Source organism: Tauraco erythrolophus, chromosome 1, assembly GCF_009769465.1.
Source record: "Tauraco erythrolophus isolate bTauEry1 chromosome 1, bTauEry1.pri, whole genome shotgun sequence".
Taxonomy (NCBI): Eukaryota; Metazoa; Chordata; class Aves; order Musophagiformes; family Musophagidae; genus Tauraco; species Tauraco erythrolophus.
In genome coordinates, this window is record NC_141465.1 from 101,593,096 (window position 1) to 101,613,054 (window position 19,959).

Sequence of the window (19,959 nt, forward strand, 5' to 3'; positions counted from 1 at the left end):
CCAATTCGCCTGGGGAAATCACGAAATTGCCTGGTCACCCTGGGCTGAGTTGCGTGCCCGACTCGGTCTCATCCTGCAACAGAAAGCAGCGCAATCTCGCCACAGCCGCTGGCTCACGAACCTGGAGACCTCCTTCTACCTCCCCTCGGCTCTGGAGGTTAGGAGATGACCACCCTTGCTATGCAGGCTTCAAGGGTGAAGATACCACCATTCACACATCCCTATTTGCTCAGGGAAACACGTACATGCAAACTCACACCCACACACACACACGCACTTGCCCTCTCTCTCAGGCACTGTCTGAATAGGGTCGTTGCACAAGTCCAGCTGTGCCTCCCAAAAGAGAAACACTGATGGTGTCACACACAGGAGAAGGGTTGAGTAGACACACGCTCACAGAGCATCTACTGTCAGGAAACAATTTTCTTCTATGACAGCTTTTCCCCCTTTAACCCACAAAAGTAGGATTTTTCCTAACAATCAAGTTCTCTAAATACAGATTAATTCTAAGAACCTCAAACGCCTCCGTTAGAAAGGACTTTGGTTGCTCTAAGTTTTCCCTATAATCAATGGGAGGAAAGGTGGGCTGCACCTCCTGGAGATGAAAGGCCCTTCCCAGAATCACTTATCTGACTTGCCTAAATTATCAGGAGATGATCCAGGCCTCAATTCATAGAATCACAAGCTGGTTTGGGTTGGAAGGGACCTTTTAAAGATCATCCAATCCAACCCCCCCCTTCCATGGGCAGAGACATCTTGCACTAGATCAGGTTGCTCACAGCCTCATCCAATCTGACCTTGAACACTTCCAATGATGGGACAACCTCAACTTCTCTGGGCAGCCTGTGCCAGTGCCTTACTATCCTCAGAGCAAAGAATTTCTTCCTTATGTCCAATCCAAACCTACCCGCTTTCAGTTTAAAACCACGGTCTCTTTTCCTGTCACTACAGGCCTTAGTAAAACATCTTTCTTATACGCCACATCTATGTATTGAAAGGCTGCAATAAGGTCTCCCCAGAGCCTTCTCTTCTCCACGCTGAACAATCCCAACTTTCTGAGCCCTTCTTCACAGGAGAGGTGTTCCAGCCCTCTAATCATTTTCATGCAGGTCTCCAAGAAAACAAGCGTACTGTGTAGATGAAGCAAGCATCCCATCCTTTCCTGCAGCACAACAGACTCATCACACATGAAGCTCCTCAGCAGACATCTGCTCTGTCATGAAAACTTTCAAATTATCATAGAAACCAGAGATAAAAGACATTATACCACTTCTACTCTACCCTATTCTCTTCCAACACGACATTCAAGCTGCACAGTCAGGAGAAAAATAAATAAATAAATAAATAAAACATCACGGGAAAAAAAAACCCACAAAAACATGGGAAAGCTAGGATTAAAGTGGAAGATTAACTAGTACCATAAACAAGGCAACGCAGGGAGAGGTTGTTTTACGTAGTTTCTAATCCATCCCTTCATTTATTCTCCAGCCCTCTTTCTTTTTCTTCTTTCCTGTTGTCTAACATTTCATCTATTTCTGTGAAGTCTCAGTGGTTTGCTGTGATCACGGATACAATAAATTAATATCAGAATTGCAGGTGGGTGGGGGGAAAAAAAAGTATTACGTCTTTTTTCAAGATGCCATAGACTTCAAGCAGAGTTTTGTGGAGGTTTTACTATGTGATCCCCCCAGAGGGCTGTGCCCCATTTGTACCTTTCATCTCTCAAACAAGAGAGTATTAAGAAAAACGGTGCTCAAACTGAAAGGAAAAAAGGTCAGCAGAAGCATCCTGTCGCTGTGAAAGGCTTCCAGTGCAGCCACGTCAGAAATGCAAGAGCTGGTGTCTTTCACAGAGGCAAAACGCAGAGTTTTGCCCTTGTGGTGCCAGCTCCCGGCCCTGCAGAAACCAGGGGGGACCAGAAAATGCTCCCTTGGGGTCAAGGCACTGCCGAGAGCTACAAGTGGTGCTTGGCTCTGCAAGAGCAGCTCTTCTGCTGAGCGCAGAACCATCTCCTCCCCACCTCTCACGCAGGGTGCGACGCATGGTGCTTCATAACCCAAGAGAAGTCAGGGGAAAAAAAAAAAAGAAACCCTCCAAAACCCCTTACCCATCCAATCTCATTACTCCTACAACCTTTCTACCCTTCCCCACCCAGAGGATGTGCCCCTCAGGCTGAGAACCTCTATTTTGAAGAGCATGTAGTAGTACAGAAACATTTTATCATATGGCAAAGACATCTCTACTCCATGCTGGCTCGTCAATGAATAAAGTCTAAAGGAAAAAACAATATTCTGAGAGTCATGCTGTCACATGAGGAAGAAAAGAGCATCAAATAAGGCAAAAAGGCTGAAATGAATCCGCCGAGTTTCAGTTCTAACATAATTTTGATGTGCAGAGCACTCAGTTCTCTAAAATCTGATGCTGGGGAAGATATTATTAGAGTTCTAGTATATCTTCGGAAATCATGAGACCTACTTAGAAACGATTACATCTTTTAGAACAGAAGGGTTTATGTGCTTTTTCTGTGCACTTCTAACAAAATAAGTTGTTTAACTGAAAGCCAGAGTTGCGTCAGAAACAAACAGATCCACAAGTGGATTAAAATGAAAAAAAATCAATAATTGGAAAAAAAAAAAAAATCACTCCAAAGATCACAGGATCCTACAATAAAAACTCATTGGGTCAAGTAACATGGCGATTTTCTACCCGGAAAGATATTAATGAAATTGCATGACTTCATGCCCAATCTGTCTGTTTCTGTTTCTCCTGTGTATATAAAAACTACTACACTGATAGCAGGAGAGAAAGAAATACTGGACCTCAGCTCTCCCTGTGTTAGGATAACTCCCATGGTTACTTTTTTACAGTTCACACTTCAAAAGTTCAAGCATTACTTTCTGTTGAACAAATTCAATTCTGGTCTTTACTCTCAAGGTATCTAAATAAGAGTCTTGGACAGACAACAAAGTCAAAAGAGTTTGCTCTGAGAAGACAAGTTTGTTACACAATGGCTGCCTGGGGCAGACAGTGGAGTCATCATCTCTGGGTGCATCTGCTCCCTTGCTCGTGGTTTAACTGACAGGAAGCACAGCCGAAGATACCAGGACCCAGTGACGAGTGTTTCCTGCCTACACAGCCGCGTCTCGCCCCACCCGGCCCGCTTGCCACCGAGCGCGCCTGTCCTCCTGCATGGGCCACGGCCTCCCACGGCGGGTAGAAACGCCGTGGCGCCTTTTTAAAAAAAAAAAAAAAAAAAAAAGAGAGAGAGAGAAAGAATTTAAATAAGTTAAGCCCCCACACAGAAAGCCAGCCAACTGGATGGATAAAAAGTAACCAGGTCAAGCATAATGAAAGGTGGCCCCAGAAGGCCACCAAAGCAGGGTTCGAAGCATTGGTGGTGTGTTCTTGTCCGGCATGGCCCAGGACAGCACACAAGTCAGCTTTGGAGGCTGTAGAGCCTGGCTTTCCTCACATGGGCTTGCACACCACCAAGAAAGCAAGTTACTCAACTTAATAGATGAAAAAGCAAACACGCAGAAATCTTCAGAAATGAACCACAACCAGTGGCAGAAAACACTGCCAAACACAGCACCGGCACATCCACTTAACTGGACCACCCTGCTCTAGAAAACGGGACAGGTTAGATATCTACAGGGCTCTTCTAACACTAATATCTAGAGTAACGTCTATTAGTCTACCTCAAAACTGAAATGCTGAAGAAGCATCGAGTACCAACAAGATAAGTACAAGAAATAACATAGCTTAAGCAAGCAAAGAATCAACTGCTAGACAAAGCAAAATTTCAGTGACAAGTAGCAACTCCAGCACAGCTGTAATTTCTACAGTATCTACATGTGAAGCAATATACTACACTCAGCCCCTCACTAAGTAATCTTCCACTCAGTCTCAGACCACCCCATAGTGTGACCTGTCAGGAAACATATTCTCCTTCGCCAGCCTAAAAAACTACACTTCCAGAATTATTAAGATGGCCTCGTGTCCTTACTCCACCAAAGGCCAACTGATGCGATAAGACTTAGGAAAACTGATTCTGAGCTGTATCTGCAGGGGTGCCAACTAAAGCAATAGAAGACGTGTCACTCATGTAATTAAGTCAGGAAGTATATCAACCAGTAGATCTCTGGTAGATTTAACGCTATCATCTACTGCTATAGTCTAGAAGTGTTTTCCGCATAAACTTTCAAGCAGTAAAAAATTCTTCATTGGATTTCATGGAGTTTCTGGCACATTTTACCCTTTTTGGAACCAAGGGTCTCCATCCCAAGATTTTCTCCATCCTACAGTGCTCTCCATACCCAGTGCAGAATAGCTGGGAATAAAAATGCCTTCATGTGGTGACTGGCACTATTAGTAGAAGAGCCATCTCAAAGTCAGTGGTATGCAATTTCCTGAAAAAGACCAGACTCCAAATTCTCCTCATTTCTAACTAGAAACCTATTCTGTAACTAAGTTTATCTTACAGTGCACACTTTGTCCCCGGCTTTCATGTGCTCCCATCTGAGCTCTGGGACCATCTGGGTTATCCCAGAGAACTGCAGCTGTCCAGTGCTTCAGAAGACAAGAAGACAAGTCCCTCCATGTCACTGGGTGCTTGACCCCTTTTCATGCCTTGAAAGTCGGAACGAAAGTCCTAAACCAGAATTCATCAGACACTAACTGAAAGCCAGTGGAAGAACTTGTAGCAGAAGCTGGCTTCTGCAGTATTTCTGGTGTTCACTTAAGACACAAGTCCCACCCTTGACAAATACTCAAGTAACCCCAAGCAGCCAAAAAATTAAAAAAAGATACAAAGTAATGGTTGCTCAAAAGCCTTTCTGAACAAAAAAGCCTTGCGGCATGATCTGAACCTTACTAAATTTTGCTGGATTGGCAAAAGGACTTAAGAAGTGAACTGAAAAAAACGTATTTTCCATCTCAGATTCCAACAATACTATGTAGCCAACAGCATTTTGTAGATTTGCTTCTTAGTTTGTAAGTCACGTTGGTCATATCTTGCAACATGTACTGGCAGGATTCAACGTTTTCCTAAGAAAACTGGGGTGGCAGATGCTGACACTGATCCAGAAATGGTTTACTCTCGAGCTGGATATTCTTTTTAACCCTGAAAGTTCATCTATGTCCTGCTAATGAACTACAGATTTTATTACAACAAGTATTTCAAAATTATCAAATGTATTTATTTTCATCGTGTATTACTATTGTTCTAGCTCTAAGCGTAACGTCAAAAAGTTACATTTACAAGCATAATCATCTCTAGTATATTGATTATACACTGTTAAATTAGCAAAATAATTAATGTAACACAACCATAGGGCTAGAATAAGGTCAGGGGCATTATTTTATAAATGATTTTGAGGCACCTTAAGACTGTCTAGGTTTTCAAGCTCTGTATATTTTAAGCAAAAATGGAAAGGTAAATGTTGTGGTATTTACATTTATAAAAGCAAAACAAAAATCAGCATGTCTCAATTCTTACAAAATTGAAAATTTATTCTTCGACGCTGCTTCTGCATGGCATCGGCAAGGCACCCCCATGCTCCAGCAGCCTGCCCCCCTAATCCTCCAACTCGGTTACAGCTAACAGGGGAGGAGGAGTGGTCTCCACAAAACTGCTTTTCCTGCACAACAGCTATGAGTCAACTTGTCTCACGTCTCTGCAACTAGCAGTCTCACTGCCTTGCCATCAGTGTGTTTTTCGGGGAGGCAGGAGGGATCACACCTCACCCAAGTGCCATACAGCGAGAGGAGCAAAAGCGAAACCGAGTTGATCGGCACCCACTGACCAGGTTCCCCCGACAGCAAGAACTGAATTTGCCTTCACCGATTTCTATTTGTTTCCACCAGCTTCAACAGAGGGGAATATGACTTTTAATCCTACAGTGTCCCTTTAACAAACGCCCCAAAGAAGACATTTTCCAGATAACCAAGGAATTTTTTACAGTGTTGACTTACCAAGCAGAGCACAATAACCAGCTATTCTGTTTGCACTACGAGGCAGTACAGTGCAATGAGTTAATAATTTATCCCCACATTGCTCTTGGCAACGGACCATAATCAACTTTTTAAATTCTTCCTCATTCTCACATTTTTAGTCCCAGTAAGAATATGTCATCCTTAGAGCTTCAACTCTATCTGACCATTTTCTAGCTTATCTAAGAGGTTTAATCTTCCCGAACACCTGCTTTCCTCCTGTATTGTTTTAGGCTCAGAGCAAAGGTCATCATTTCATTTCAATAACCTGATTTAGCTGACAGGAATAACTAGAATATTTTTAACAAAGCAACAAGTTAACAGCATTCTTTCAGAAAGCCACAGCGGTGCAGTTCTCATCCTCGTGCTTCCTTCCCCCTCTTCTCTCCGTAGGAAAAAGAACAAAAAAGCCTGAGCTTCTCGCTCCACCAAAAGCTTCTATTTGCACATATTCCTCAATCAACAAGTAAACATCTTTTCCTCCCATTTTACATTATCAAGACTTACAGTTCTACATAATTTTTGGCAAAATCTATTAGTTAAAACGGTCTTCCAGTCAACCAGAAGGATCTAGCTGTGGTGTTCAGACAACTCACTTGGAAAGCAAGTTTTAATTAAGAGAGTTTAAATGTAACCTGTAGAAGACTTAACTGTCCTAATTATCACTTCGTTGAAACTTTGGCCACTGACAATGGTCCTCTTCCATGGACAACTGTGCTACTTTATCCTCCCCCATCTTTCTCAGTGCCAGCTCTTACAAACTCCTCAGCTCCACCACTCCGAAATCATTTCCTAACCTGGTTCAGTCAACTAGCCCAGTAAATTCTCATGGCATGGACATCTGACATGGCAACTTGGCTCATCTTGGCTGAACCAGATAAGGGGCTGCTCACATGAACAGTTCGGACTGTGGATGGGAGGGGAGGGCAATAAAACACTAGGAAAAAAAATGTGGTGCTGTCAGTGAACAAAAATGAGGGTGGCACCCCTCAAGCAGCACTAGGGCAGCTGGATGAGTGCTCCTGCCACAGAAACATCTAGGAACAACCATGCTCACCTCTAACTGTTTCACTAAGAGTACATTTGAAACTAAATTAGACAGATGCAAGTTTGTATGCTCACAAAAACATATGTTTAGAGTTCAAATTGCAACTTTAGCTCCACTAGTGCAGCTTACTGTTGAGTTGAGAACCTCAGGGCAAGCTAAGGGCCAGGGCAGGTGCTGAATGAGCCGTTTAAGGATTTACAACCCATTACCTCCAGGACAGTTCACTACCATCGTAAAACTTGCTCCGTCCAAACCTCCCTTCTGCGCTTCAGGGCATATCCTGGTAAACCCTTGTGTGGATCTAACGGGATGTGCTGCCAAGCGATGGGGGTGATTAGGCATGCAACCTTCACTTATGAGTCAAAACGAGCTGCTGGGGTGAGGCTGAAGCACCTTCAGTGCGCACGTAAGCTGGGTAAGCCCATGGTGTATGGGGATATCAGAGACGGCATCGAGGCACCACCATCGTTCTCCCATCTATTAGTAAATACCAGGCTTGTTTATGACAGATGTCATAACAGCAGGTTCTTCCAAGGCAGCCTCTGTCAGGAAGCACGCTGCTTTCTCCACACAGTCTTCCTTCTTCCTGATGTCACCCCATCTAGAGATCTTCATGTAAGGCAGCAAAAAGGAACCCACAGAACTTCCCATTGATTTCCACCCCCACCGCCCTTGACATGCTGCATCCATGCAGCACGTACGGATCAGTGGTTCTGGGTCTCTTCTCTCAGGGCAGTGGCTATCCTACCCAGCTGTTTGCAACCAGTAACTGCTACCACCTCTCCCCTCAAATGCACACATTTTTAATCACAGTATACCAGTAAGATGTCATTAAAGCTCTTTTGTTAACGAAGCCTGGCAATATAAATTAACAAAATGCTTTCTAAGTCCACCTGAACACAGGGCATCCATAAGAGAAGCTTTCAACGTTACAAACATCAGAATCCAGACACAAAACATACCCTTTTAACTTTGTGGCTTCAAAAGAATCAAACCTTTTCTGAAAATATTCCTATTATTTTTAAACAAAACATTTGCAAGACCGAGCCCTTATCTTGTAGAATAGAATCACAGACTCTATGATTCTATGATTTGCAAGACCGAGCCCTTATTCTGCAGTTTGGCAAAGGTTTCCGACGTTTCTTACTGTTGACAATTATTTGTAGCCCTTTATCACTGAAACAACATTTAATACAGCTCACTTGAAGCACCATATTAAAACACAATTAGCTTTTTATAAAACGAATGGTAGAATGTTGTATTATATCAAGTACTCATAATTAGACATACATCTTTCAAAAGTGCACATTTAGGAAAATATTCTAACAGTAACCTTTTCAGTTTTCTTCTCAGGAAATCACTCCACAGTTAATTTTTTTAAATGGTCTAAATCAATGGCTTTCTACATTACAGCCTCATCAGACAAATTAAAATTGTATTTCACTTAGTTGCTTCAAAAGCAACTTATTTGTTTTTTTAGCTGATACTAAAAGAAATATACTTTTTTTAATAGAAAAGGGCTAGTATTTTTAAAAATGCTGCAAGCCATCCCTAGCAATCAAACTTGAGACTTTCTCAACACAGAAAGTTTCATTTTCATTCATACGTCTGAACCACCTTCATAAAGAAAAAAAGCCCCCAAACAGACACTTCCTCTCCACAGTTCCTTCTTTTCTCTTTTTGAAATAAACAAAAGTCAGTTGTTTTTCTGAAAAAAAAAAAAAAACAACAAACCAACAAACAGAACAGCAGCCTCTCAGCAGCACACCACCAAGGGCGCCTGGAGCACCTTGCTGGGCTCACAGAGCTCTCCACAAGCTGGTTCGGAGGCACCGGGAGACAGGGAAGTAAATTCTCACCATTTGTGCAGGTTTGCCACCCTTTGCACTCCACGGCATGTAAGCTTCCTAATTATTTCCTTGATAGCTAATACCCTCGTTCGCATGCTTAATTTACGGGCACCGTGAGAAAGCTTGACTGGTTACAGAGACTAAATAGTTTACAGAGGCTCTGGAGAGGGGGGAAATAACAGCACAAAACAGCAAACGTACCAAGAGAATGGGAGTGGGTAACGCAACCACCACCTCCGAGGACAACGTCAGGCCAAATTCTGTGTTGAGCAGACAACGTGCAAGCCCTGATGCCTTCAAGATACAGTTTTCATGAAAGTTCTTAAGAGGCTCATCTTCTGCTCAGAAAGATGGCCTCCACTAAAAACAAACCACACCATCACATCCCTGGGAAACTATTCTTGTTAGCTCCAAAATTATCTAGTGCAGCACATGTAGGACACACAAAGAGGGGAAAACTAACAGTATCACTGTCAACTTGCTTTTAATTTGAAATTGAGCCTGGTTGGAAGAGCAAGTTAAACATTAACTTTCTGACAGTGGTCAGCCCTGGCTATCACAAGTTGTAACCGTAGTTTCATAATCACATTTTGCTGCTTCTTTCCCCAGCTGCAATATAAAACTGAATAAACACTGAGATAGGCGGGAACTGGAGAACAGCAGAAGTGACTTGATAGAAAGCTCATAAAAGCAAGGTAGCTTTCTCCTAACCTGTCAGCTTTATTACCTGTGTCAAAAGATCCCACAAAAAACACAAGGAACTCTAGAGGAAAATACAGCATGACAAAACAGCATCTGCAGCCACAATACATGTTAACGTGCTTTTTTTCTCCGAACAGCAGACAACAATTCGAATCAACCAAGTTCACCCCTTTCTTCCAATTCTGAAACCCAGGCTCATGCAGGATGACATTTACACTGAGCCCGCTTAAAAAGTCAAACCACTACCACGCGAGAAGGTAGGTGAGGCAAATGCGGAAGGAGCTCGCAAACGAAGCGATGAGACCGTTACGAGTACTAACGGTAACCATTCAAGACGTGCTAAACATTCCTCTCAACATAAAAAATGTACTTGGTATATTCACACAGAAACGTTGACGATGAGTTAAATATAGGCTGTTCTAGAAATAGACTAAAATGTCTTATTATAGAAGCAGACAGTGACATTCAATCCATCTAAAACCAACTCTTTCCCACAGTTTCCAACCTCTGTATTTAGTACTCCTATTCCTAGCAAATTATCTTAACCGTAATATTTTTCTCGCCCCAATACAGAAAGAAATGATTTTTACATGCAAGTTTAAGAACTAGAGGTTCTTTCCAGGCTCACAAAACGGCTATCATTTTCACATTCAAACCTGAACCCAGTACAAAGTGATACATGACCCAAGATGACTGATCTCTTTAAGGACAAATAAATGACCTGAGCTCTAGTCATCCAATTCATCACTGAAGATAGGTGGTAGGTAGTTAAGGCCTAAAGCACATCAAGGCAAGAATGCATAAACTGTAGTCCCTATCTAATAGGATCCTTCTAGCACAAAGGCTGACACAGTGGGAAGCTTTGCTGCAGGACTGGCCCATATTGAAGAATAAATCTTTTTTACCTCTACACAGATCATCCCCCATCAGGTCAGCAGTGTGAGAACCTCTAGAGCCTTTCACATGGCTGCTGTGGACTTTTGATAAGCAAAAGACTTCAAATTTCAGTATGTAGAGTCTCTGTCAACTACTTTATCTGCGAAGGAACATTTAAGTAAGCCTTAAGGAAGCAAATCATCTCTAAAGCACATCAGTGGCATTAAAAGGATAAGCACAGTAAATCACTGGCGTATGGTACGGTAGAAAAGTTTCAATGCTTATGGAGTGGATGATAACCAAGGCTGGAAAAATAAACCCCTGTGCCACTCCTGTGCTGAATCACCCTGGCAGGGGAAAGTCCTTGGTGCTCCTCGCACACCCAACAAAACTCCAGCAAGCTACCAAAACTGTCAGTGAAGACAACAAAATCTGCCAGCGAAAGCTGAGAAACTTTTGCTAACGCTTTTAAGAAGCGAAAGCTGTTCTGGAGATCAAAGCTTCTTCTCTGATACAGAGGGAAATCCTACGTTTTTCTTAATAAGTCTTTTCTATCAGCTCACCTAACGCAGTCCTACTGTAGTCCCCTCCCTTGACTACAGCTGTGCTGAAAAGAGAGAAAAGGGTACACTTACAGGCCTCATGGGTTTTTTTTATTTTTTTATACACAGAAGCGTCCAAAGAGTAACGCACACCACTGAAGTATGAGTTTGCAGCAATACTGAAACACCAGGCTATACCAGGCCAACAACATTCTTTGAATCTGGACGTTTACTTCTTCTGTTTTCTCATTTGAGTGCCAAGATCACGCACTTGGCAATTCTAATATTCAACGTACGAAAAAAAAGAGCACATTAGAAAACAGGCCCTTCTGTAAAAGCATGAGTCTGGAAATAATGTTCAAGCTAAGTGGCATCTAATGATACCACTCCCATGGCTCATCTCTCAACAACCACAAACTCAATCCAAACCGAAAGATCTCTGCCTTAGGGTGAGGGGAAAAAAAGAAAAGATTTTTTTTTTTTTTTGAGACAAACACAGGCTTCAGCTATAAAAATCAACAAAAACTAATGCCATTTCTCTGTCCCTTCTAATCCACTTCTCTGCCTTCTAGATCTGTCCAAGCTATCATCTGTAAGGCCTGAAGGACTTTCAAATCACTTTTTCCTAGCTCCACCACTGCACTCCAGATGCTTCTGTAGCCCTGGCGTAGTCCTTGCGCAGCAGCAAGAGAGCACGAACATGGCAGCTTTGCCTTCAAAGAGCAACTGCTCCTCCGCGAAGCCTTGCTCAAGAGAAAGCAGCAGCAGCTACTTACCTTTTAGCGCACAAAAGGCTTTCTTGCGCAAGGTAAGAAGCTGCAGTTTGGGAGTCAAATTAAGATAACTCAAGTTTTTAAGGCTGGATCTCTTGACAGGGTCCAGTAGAGCAGAAAGAAGGAGAGGAAAGAGGTAAGGAAAGGGAGGCTTGTGCTTTGTCAGTTGCAAGCACAGCAGACAGTTGTTGCCTTGGCCCCAAGATCTGAAAATAAAACTCACGATGAAAAAAATGAAGATGAAAATACCTTAAAGAATTTTTCAGTAAAAAACTTCTAGCACTAACTCGAAACATTTTTTTTCCCAAATGGCTCCTCTGTAGCTTTATTATTTCCTCTGTGGATTTTTCAACATGAAACAATGCACCAAACAAATCGCCTAAACTTTTGCAAACACTGTTCTTTTAGAAAGAAAAAAGGCAAAACATAAAATCAAAAAATGATAAAAACACACGGTATCATAAGATGCAGAAGGAAGATATGGGTGAACACTGGAAAGGCTGAAGACAACAGACAGCCTCACCCAAAACATGACCATTACTTAATGGTTACCTCCCTCTCTCCCTCCCCTGCAACTGATTGCAGTATTAAGCAAGACTCCATTATACGTCTCAGATATAGGCTCCATAGAGTAAATGAAAATGGAAAGTATTCCTCTGTGCGTAACAGTTTGAGTTCCCTGTCATCTCGTTTTCAAAAAGAATATATTCAACTTTGTTTCTCAACTGAAAGACTGAAATAGAGAGTCTAAAGTTATATACTCAGATAAAACTTTGAAAGATATCAGCCTGCATTTCTGTTCAACTATAAACAAGGTGGAAACAGTCATTCTTTTTCAAAACACTGTGCCAGAGTTCAGAAGTACATAATTAGGAGAATCAAAGTGGTTTTCATCCACTGAAAGTTTAAAAAGCAATTTGACACACCGTAATTACCTCCAATATTTTCTTCTCCCATTACAACTACCACTAAGCCCATTTTATAACTGGTCTGTCCCTCTGCCATGTACACCATCCTCGTTACTACTGTGTTTTAATCGTTTTCAGGAGAAGGTGAGCACCAGCCCATTTTTTTCGGCGCAGAACAATTTAACTCCCTCGATTTTAAAATGACACCGTGGCAGCCGCCACTGAACGAGGTTGCTTCGGCAGAAACAGAACTGCAGTTTAAGGTCACGGGCGCAGAGAGCGATCCATCTCTGAAACGACGAACCTGCCATTTTAAAGTCGCTCCGGACCACACCGGGCGAACGGGCGGCCGTGAAGCAAAGGTGCTCAAAGCCTCGGCGCCGATTATTAACGCTTTGCCAGAATCGCTCTGGACCAGCTGTGCTACGCGCTGACCGGGTCCAGGCAAACGCAGCCTCAGAATAAATAAAATCCATGTACCGTACAGCCACCCGAGCGGTGGCCGCAGGGGTCAGATCAGCGGCCCGCCTGACACCTCCCCACACTTCAAAGGCGACAAAACTAGAAAACGCAGCCAAAATTGTCCATCAGGTGTGAGGCGCGCTGTTCCGAGCAGCCCAGCGGCAGCCCAGCGCCCTTTGCCCGCACTGACACGCTCAGCTACAGGCAGCTCACGGTGCCGCTGCCCCGAAAAGTCGCTTTTACTCGCGGCTCAACTTATTATTTTTTTTTTCCCCAAGCGCGCCCTGCTGCTGCACTTTACCAGAAGTTCCCTTTTCCCCCCGCAGCCCTCAGACGGCTGAGGAGAGCCGCTCCGGGCGCGGGCAGCACGTCGAGGCAGCCGGAGGCCAGCGGCCCGAGGAAGCCGCGTCCCCCCTGCCCGCCCGGCCGCCCTTCCCTTCCCTGCCCTTCCCTCCCCGGGGAGCACGTACCGCCTCGCCGCGGGGCCCGCGCCGCCGCCCCGACCGCCCCGCAGCTTCGTGCAGTTAAAATGGCTCCTGTCGAGGGGGGGAAGTGGTGCCCGGGCCCCGGCCGGTGAGTCACCGCGGGGCCGGGCGGCTCGACGCAGCGCGGCTCGGCTGGGCTCGACACGACACGCCCCGGGCGGCGGCCAGCGCTCCGCCGGGCCCGGCCCGCAGGTGGCGGCGGCCCCGCTCCGCTCCCCGGTGGTGCGGACAGGGTTGCGCGGGGCGGCGGGGGAGCTCGGCAGCCGGAGAGGGGCCGGTCGGCGTCGCGCCCCGCTTCGCCTCCCCTCGTGTGAGGAGGCCGAGCGAGCGCGGCCTGCCCTCCCGGCTCACACCGGCGCCGGGCTCATGGCGCCGGCTCCCGCCCGGCTGCCCTCTCCATCGCCTCGGCTGCTGAGGGGGCTGCCGCCCGAGCTCCTGCACCCAGGAGCCCTTTACGGAACGCCCCACCCGCTCCTCTTCGTGAGTAATAAACGCAGACGCGCGTTTCTGCAGAACATGTGGTATTTTCTACCAACGCCATCTTGCTCGCGGGAAAATGGTTAAGCCCAGAAAAACGCGAAGCTCGGGAAGGCCCAAATCGCTCAGGGAAACGTAGTCCATGTGCAGCGTTCATGGCACACACCTGACTCCAAAGCCAGGGTTTTCAACCGTCCCCAATGAATTCCCGATTTGCTCCTCGTGTTCTTCAAGCGAACTTTCGTGCCTAACACACGCCACGCCGAAAGCTGCCCAGCGTGCAGACGAAGGCAACACCAGCGCTTTGCGCGGGCTCCACGAACCCGTCAGGCGCACCGAAAGGCCTGACGGGAATTTAGTCTTAAAATTCGGCGCAGAGGATGAGCACGGAATTGTTTCCGCCTTGTGTTAGCGGGCAAAGTAAGCACACGCTCTGTTTGCAGGCTGGCACGTGCATTCGTTTTCCACTAATTTCCAGAAGGACAGAGTCCAAAGCAGCACGCCGGCCGTCAGGGAAGGCACGGCACAAAGACCCGAGCCCGTGCAGACGACGAGAGAGTGTAACTGCAGGGCAAGGGGTTGGGAAGCAGGGGAGGAAAGAAAGCAGCAGAGATTACCTTGCAATGAGCAGGGAAGACGTGAGTAAAAACCTGAAGCTACTTCTAGCAAACACATTGAAATAATTCCAAATATGATTAAGTGGAGCTGTCATTAACACCCTCCCCCCGACAAATAATGAAACAGTAGTCCCACAAGTGGTTTGCTGAGCAAAACTCATTGTTTTATGGACATTAGTATCTCCCAACTACTGGTTATGTTTAATAACCAAGAAGAATATTTTGGTTTTACTTTCAAGTAATTCAGTCCCTATGATACCTGCATGTCACTCAAACGCAAAATTGCCTCCCAGTTTATTGTTTAAAGAGCAGTTATCCAGGTACAGTTCGCTTAGATGTATTTTATCATGTTACTTTGCAGCCTGCTTTAGCAGAAGATCTGAAGAAAAGCAGCAGCAGCACGTTTTTATGACTTACGAGTAAAAGTATCAATTAAGACACTGCTAAAGTAGCTTCACTACAGCTCTTTATCAAAATATGTCTTCATGTGTATTTCTCTGTTGAAAAAAGACCACGTGGAGGAAACACAGTGATTTATTTTAGTCACTATATATATTCCACCTCTCGCAACAGTTATATTTTTCCTCTCGCCAACAACTTCAATTCTAATCCAAATCTAAATGCAGTTTCTTGTGCTGCAAAACCCTTTGGAAATCATGGGGCATTGAGGAGAGAAATCTGACCCAGGTTCACAGTGGTTACAAGGAAACTGTAACACTGGCACAGGGGGAGTGCCATTTTAATTATTAAAGAAAGTCTAATAAGTTATGTTTTACAGAGGAAAAACCCAACACAGTCTTATCCAGGCAATCAACTAAATTGAAAAATCATTTCGTAGTGATGTATGAGCGCAAGCTATGCAAACATTTCGCCGTTTCTAAGCTAAATCTGGAAGCAGTATTTTTTTAAAAGCATATGTAAAATGTAAACATATTTAGCAAGCGAGAATGCAGGTGGATGTTTATCCATGGAACTGTATCGGGTTTCTTGCTAATTATAATTTTGGTTTAAAGAAGAAGTGACCTTGCCCGCTGCTGGGATGAGTATCTCTATGAAACTCAGATCATCATTTGCCCAAAAGACATAGCTAGACACTGACCAACAGCACGGCATAAGCCAATTTAAACAGCTTTAGCCCTCCGTTCCATCCCATCTACACGTTCCCCGCACTGAGCTACTCCTGCACTGTTTCCCAGTGCGAATATTAGTGCAGCAGCACAGCACAGGCAGATGGTGGAACCCACCAGCAGAAAAGTTAAGGCTGCACAAATAAATAAATAATGCATAATACAATTTTCACCTTGCCATTGGTCTTGGCTCCCAGAGAAACACGTGCCAAACAACTCCCCGAGGGGAGCAGCCGCTCACCGGCTGGGGTGGCGGAAACCTGGATGTGGCTCCCACTTCTGCTGGCCTCACGTGTGATCCCAAGGAAGACACTTCTCCTTTCACACCCTGGTTTGGTAATCGCTCCACCTCCTTCTCTACTGGTTTTGAAAGCTACAGGTCTGCAAGAGCGGGATAGGATGGGATGGGATGAGGTGGGATGCTTTCCTAGGAGGCACCGGAGGGGACCACAGCAGCCTGTCTGCACAAGGGATGGCATGAGGCTCTGAAGCCATGTGAGGACAGACCAGAGAGACGCACTCTGGAGGTGTGCTGCCCCATGTGACAGACAGATACATTTTAGTCTCATAAAAATGGGTCTGAAAGGAGATTTGTGACTGTTTTCAGCTTTTGTTTCTGGATGGAGGCTGGGGACGAGAAAATACTATTTTGATGAAGGAAAGGGAGCAGAAACTGTAGACTATTTAAAAGCTCTTTTTTTATTCTTTTGCTGCTACATTATAGACAAGGTCACCATATGAGAAGCCTAGCAAGCCCTCATTTACTTGGGACCCCATGGTGCCATTCCTAAAGCAGCTCAAGATGCAGGAACTCCTCTCCACTATTGCAAGAGGAGATCCCACCAGTCTGCTCTCAGCTCAGGCTCATACCGTCGACTCGCACAGGCTTGGGGCCTCATCAAACTCTGGCTCAACACTGGATAAAGATCTGACTTAAGGAACTTCGTTTTCATATTTCTTTTTGTAGGATCCCCGTATCTCAAGCTTTGTAACATATTTAATCTCAGGCATCCCTATAGGAAGGAAATCCTACTAATCCCATTCACAAGCACAGCAGGGAAGAACATCTGAGCAACCAACGTGCCCAAGACCACACTGCATGTGTATGGGAGGACAACACTTGAACCAGCCTTCACCTAAGTCTTGAGTTAGCACCCGAACTCCTGCACCTTCCTTTCTCCTTGTATACAACACCAAGAAACAGTAGTAGCACTGCTACAACATTTTAATCTATCTACCAAGGTGTTACTGTCCAGGTACTTTGGATTTGTGGACTGGCACCTCCCTCTGTAGTAGGTACAACATAAAACAGACTGAAACTGTTGTGGGTTTCTAACACTGCCAAATGCATAATGCTGTAAATATTTACACATTGGAGAAATTGCATCAGGAGATTATAAGGTTAACTTATTCCTACCCCCAAAGGAAGTCTCTGCTACAGGGCATTAGGTATAGAAAAGTCCTCATCACTGTGTTGTTCAACAACTTAATCACAAATTCAGACCATGTACTTCTGGTATTTTTTAGATGATTGTTTGCAATCTGCAAACTTCTTGCATTTTCAAAGATTTCTGTAAAAAAGCATCTCAAAGGAGAAATGTGGAACCCAGGGTTTCAGACACCTGGAATGCAGTCCATGCAGCTATCGGTTCTTAATTTGCAATTTAAAGGTATGGTTCAGTGATGTTTTAGTGCACGCTGAATATAGGCTAAATGTACAGCACAATGAATTTGAGGGAAAACAGTGTACTTCTTTCCAGTCTACTACTGGAAAACAGACCACTCTGATGGTCTTCTGAACTTTAGCTGAAGTGTAGGAAAAGAAAGGTGGTAGTGAACAAAGCACGTACCAACAGGTCACTTCTTTTCAAAGGCTGGGAGGGAGGGTATCCTGGCTGTCCTGCCTGTAATTGGAATCCTTCAGATAATAAACGTTGTCTTATTCCAAAATACACAAGAGGGTCTTTCGCAACCCTGCAGTCAGGAAACTCCCAAGCCTCCAGAAATTATGCCTTGGTAGCAGAAAGGGCAGAGAGGGGTGTTCAGAATGAAATGGATTAACAACCGAGCACCAAGCAGCTTTAACCTCATCCATTTTACGCTTCCAAGTTTGCGTCCAGTGTTTCCTAGTGAAGGCAGACTTGGCAAGGTGGCTGCCTTTGCCAGCAGCACAGCAACATCCCACACAGCTACAAACCCCTGACCTTGTACAGCCTTGCACAAACTCTTCTTGGATCACCTCTAAGGTATTCCTAGGTCACATCCCAGATATGACAAGCCTCTAGGAAAATCTCTTTATATAGTCACTTTTCCTCGCTCTTTTAAGTTCCTTCCTTCCTCCTTTTGTTATGGGTTTGTCTCTGCTGGGAAGTAATGCTTCTCAGTATTTCTGAAAATGGTTGAAAATGTGGTTATTTCCTCCTTTCTACTGACGAGCAAGCTTCAGAGGGAAAGAATTGCAAAAATCCAGGCAGTAAATACAGCTCCGACACAGGATAATCTGATCCACTCTCAGCCAGAAGCTGCAGGCTCCAGCTTCTCTCTGACACTTCTCTACCAACCACAACCATGCTTTTCGCTCCCCGTCCTCTCCGTACACCAGTTCTCGTCCATACGGTACCTGTTAAACGTCCCACTGATCCCATTAAACGCTTTACTGCGGCAGAAACCTGACTGGGGTGGGTGGGGAGCACTGGCTGCTCTTGAATCAGCTCAGAAGGACTGTGATGAGCGCTGCCAGCAAAGGACAGAGGACCTCCCTCTGTGGGTGGTAATGGACTACTAGATTGGGACAGCACTAAGGCAAATCTTCACTCTAAGGCTCACGATTGCACAAGAGCTGAAAAAAAAAAGCTCGAGGCACTTTATTTGAGGGATACTACAGGCAGAGAGAAGGGAAAGAGGTGCTGCTTAACCCACAACTCTCAGACCTGAGCTAGCTCTGTTCCACTCCACCTCTGCACGCCACTTGCCTGTTTGTTTTCCAAAGTGCACTGGAAGTGTTCTAACATCCTGTAAATACACCTGCCAGTATGTGTGACAGACGTCACACTTGTAAACCCACAGCTCCAAGGCAGTCACGCAAAGAATAAAAGACAGGACAAATTTATACCCCATAATTCTTCTATCAGTGAGCTTTAGACACCCCAAAAATCACAAAACAGAGAGAATTAAACCACGATATGCATGTGTTTTACAAATATTTGCAATGTTACCCATTTTTCTCAGGTGGCAGACAGGAGAAATCATCGTGCCTCACCTGATGTTATCGCTAACTACATTCAGACAGCAAAGGCTCCTGCATCCTGAAACACAACTCACTCATAGTTTGCTACTTTCCAGTTCTTCATTCAGTCACTAAACTGATCCAAAAAGGCCAACATCCCTTATCTCTCTAAATACCATCTCTAGACCCTCTTCCAGCAAAGGCCCTACAACAAATAAGGCAACTCATGGGAAGTAAACGGGCAGAGAAATTTATTTTATACCAATAAACGAGTAACTCTATCTGGATTTTTTTTTTTTTTTAATCTGGAAGAGTTTACTGTCTGGAAAGGCAGAAACAGGTTTTGAAACAAGGCAGAAGATAGTGTAGTCCTAATTAATGCCCAAGTATAGCTATGCACTGTAAAGGTAACGTGATGTTACATACAGAACACCTCACTACAACATATTTGCAACAAAGCCAGAATAACATCATTTTTGTACGGCAATTACTGGATATCCCAAGAGAACCATCAAGGGCAGATCAATATGATGTTTTTATCCCAAATTCTCACACAGTGTGTGTACCAGCTCTGAAAATTCTTTAAAAATATACTTTAATAGCGTACAAGGCTATACAATCCTGACTGCAATAAGATTACTCCAGATCCTTAACTTTCTAAAGATCCTTAACTTTCTAAAGGAAACGATTGATAACCTGGGTGTATAGCTGGTTTGAAAGACAAGTGTGAGGTCACCTATGGACCTCAATTCTATGGATTTGCACTCAAACCAAAGCTTGTAAGCAAATATGGGTTTCCTGCTATTATGCAAGAAAGACACAAAGGTGAGGGAATACTAGAGAAATGAAGTGAAATTGATAAGTACTGCTAAAAT

At 44.4% G+C, this 19,959-nt stretch overlaps 1 protein-coding gene across 2 annotated transcripts in view; it reads right to left on the minus strand.

The window, feature by feature from the left end:
* Positions 1 to 19,959, minus strand: part of ELF1 (E74 like ETS transcription factor 1) — a 97,133-nt gene that overhangs the window by 58,155 nt on the left and 19,019 nt on the right. The window contains exon 1 of one of the 2 annotated variants that reach the window (XM_086620301.1): positions 13,623 to 13,641. The exons of the other annotated variant lie outside the window; for it this stretch is intronic. The gene's annotated coding sequence lies outside the window, so the exon portion shown is untranslated. Of the gene's footprint in view, positions 1 to 13,622; positions 13,642 to 19,959 lie in introns of those variants that run through there. 2 annotated transcript variants of the gene reach the window in all.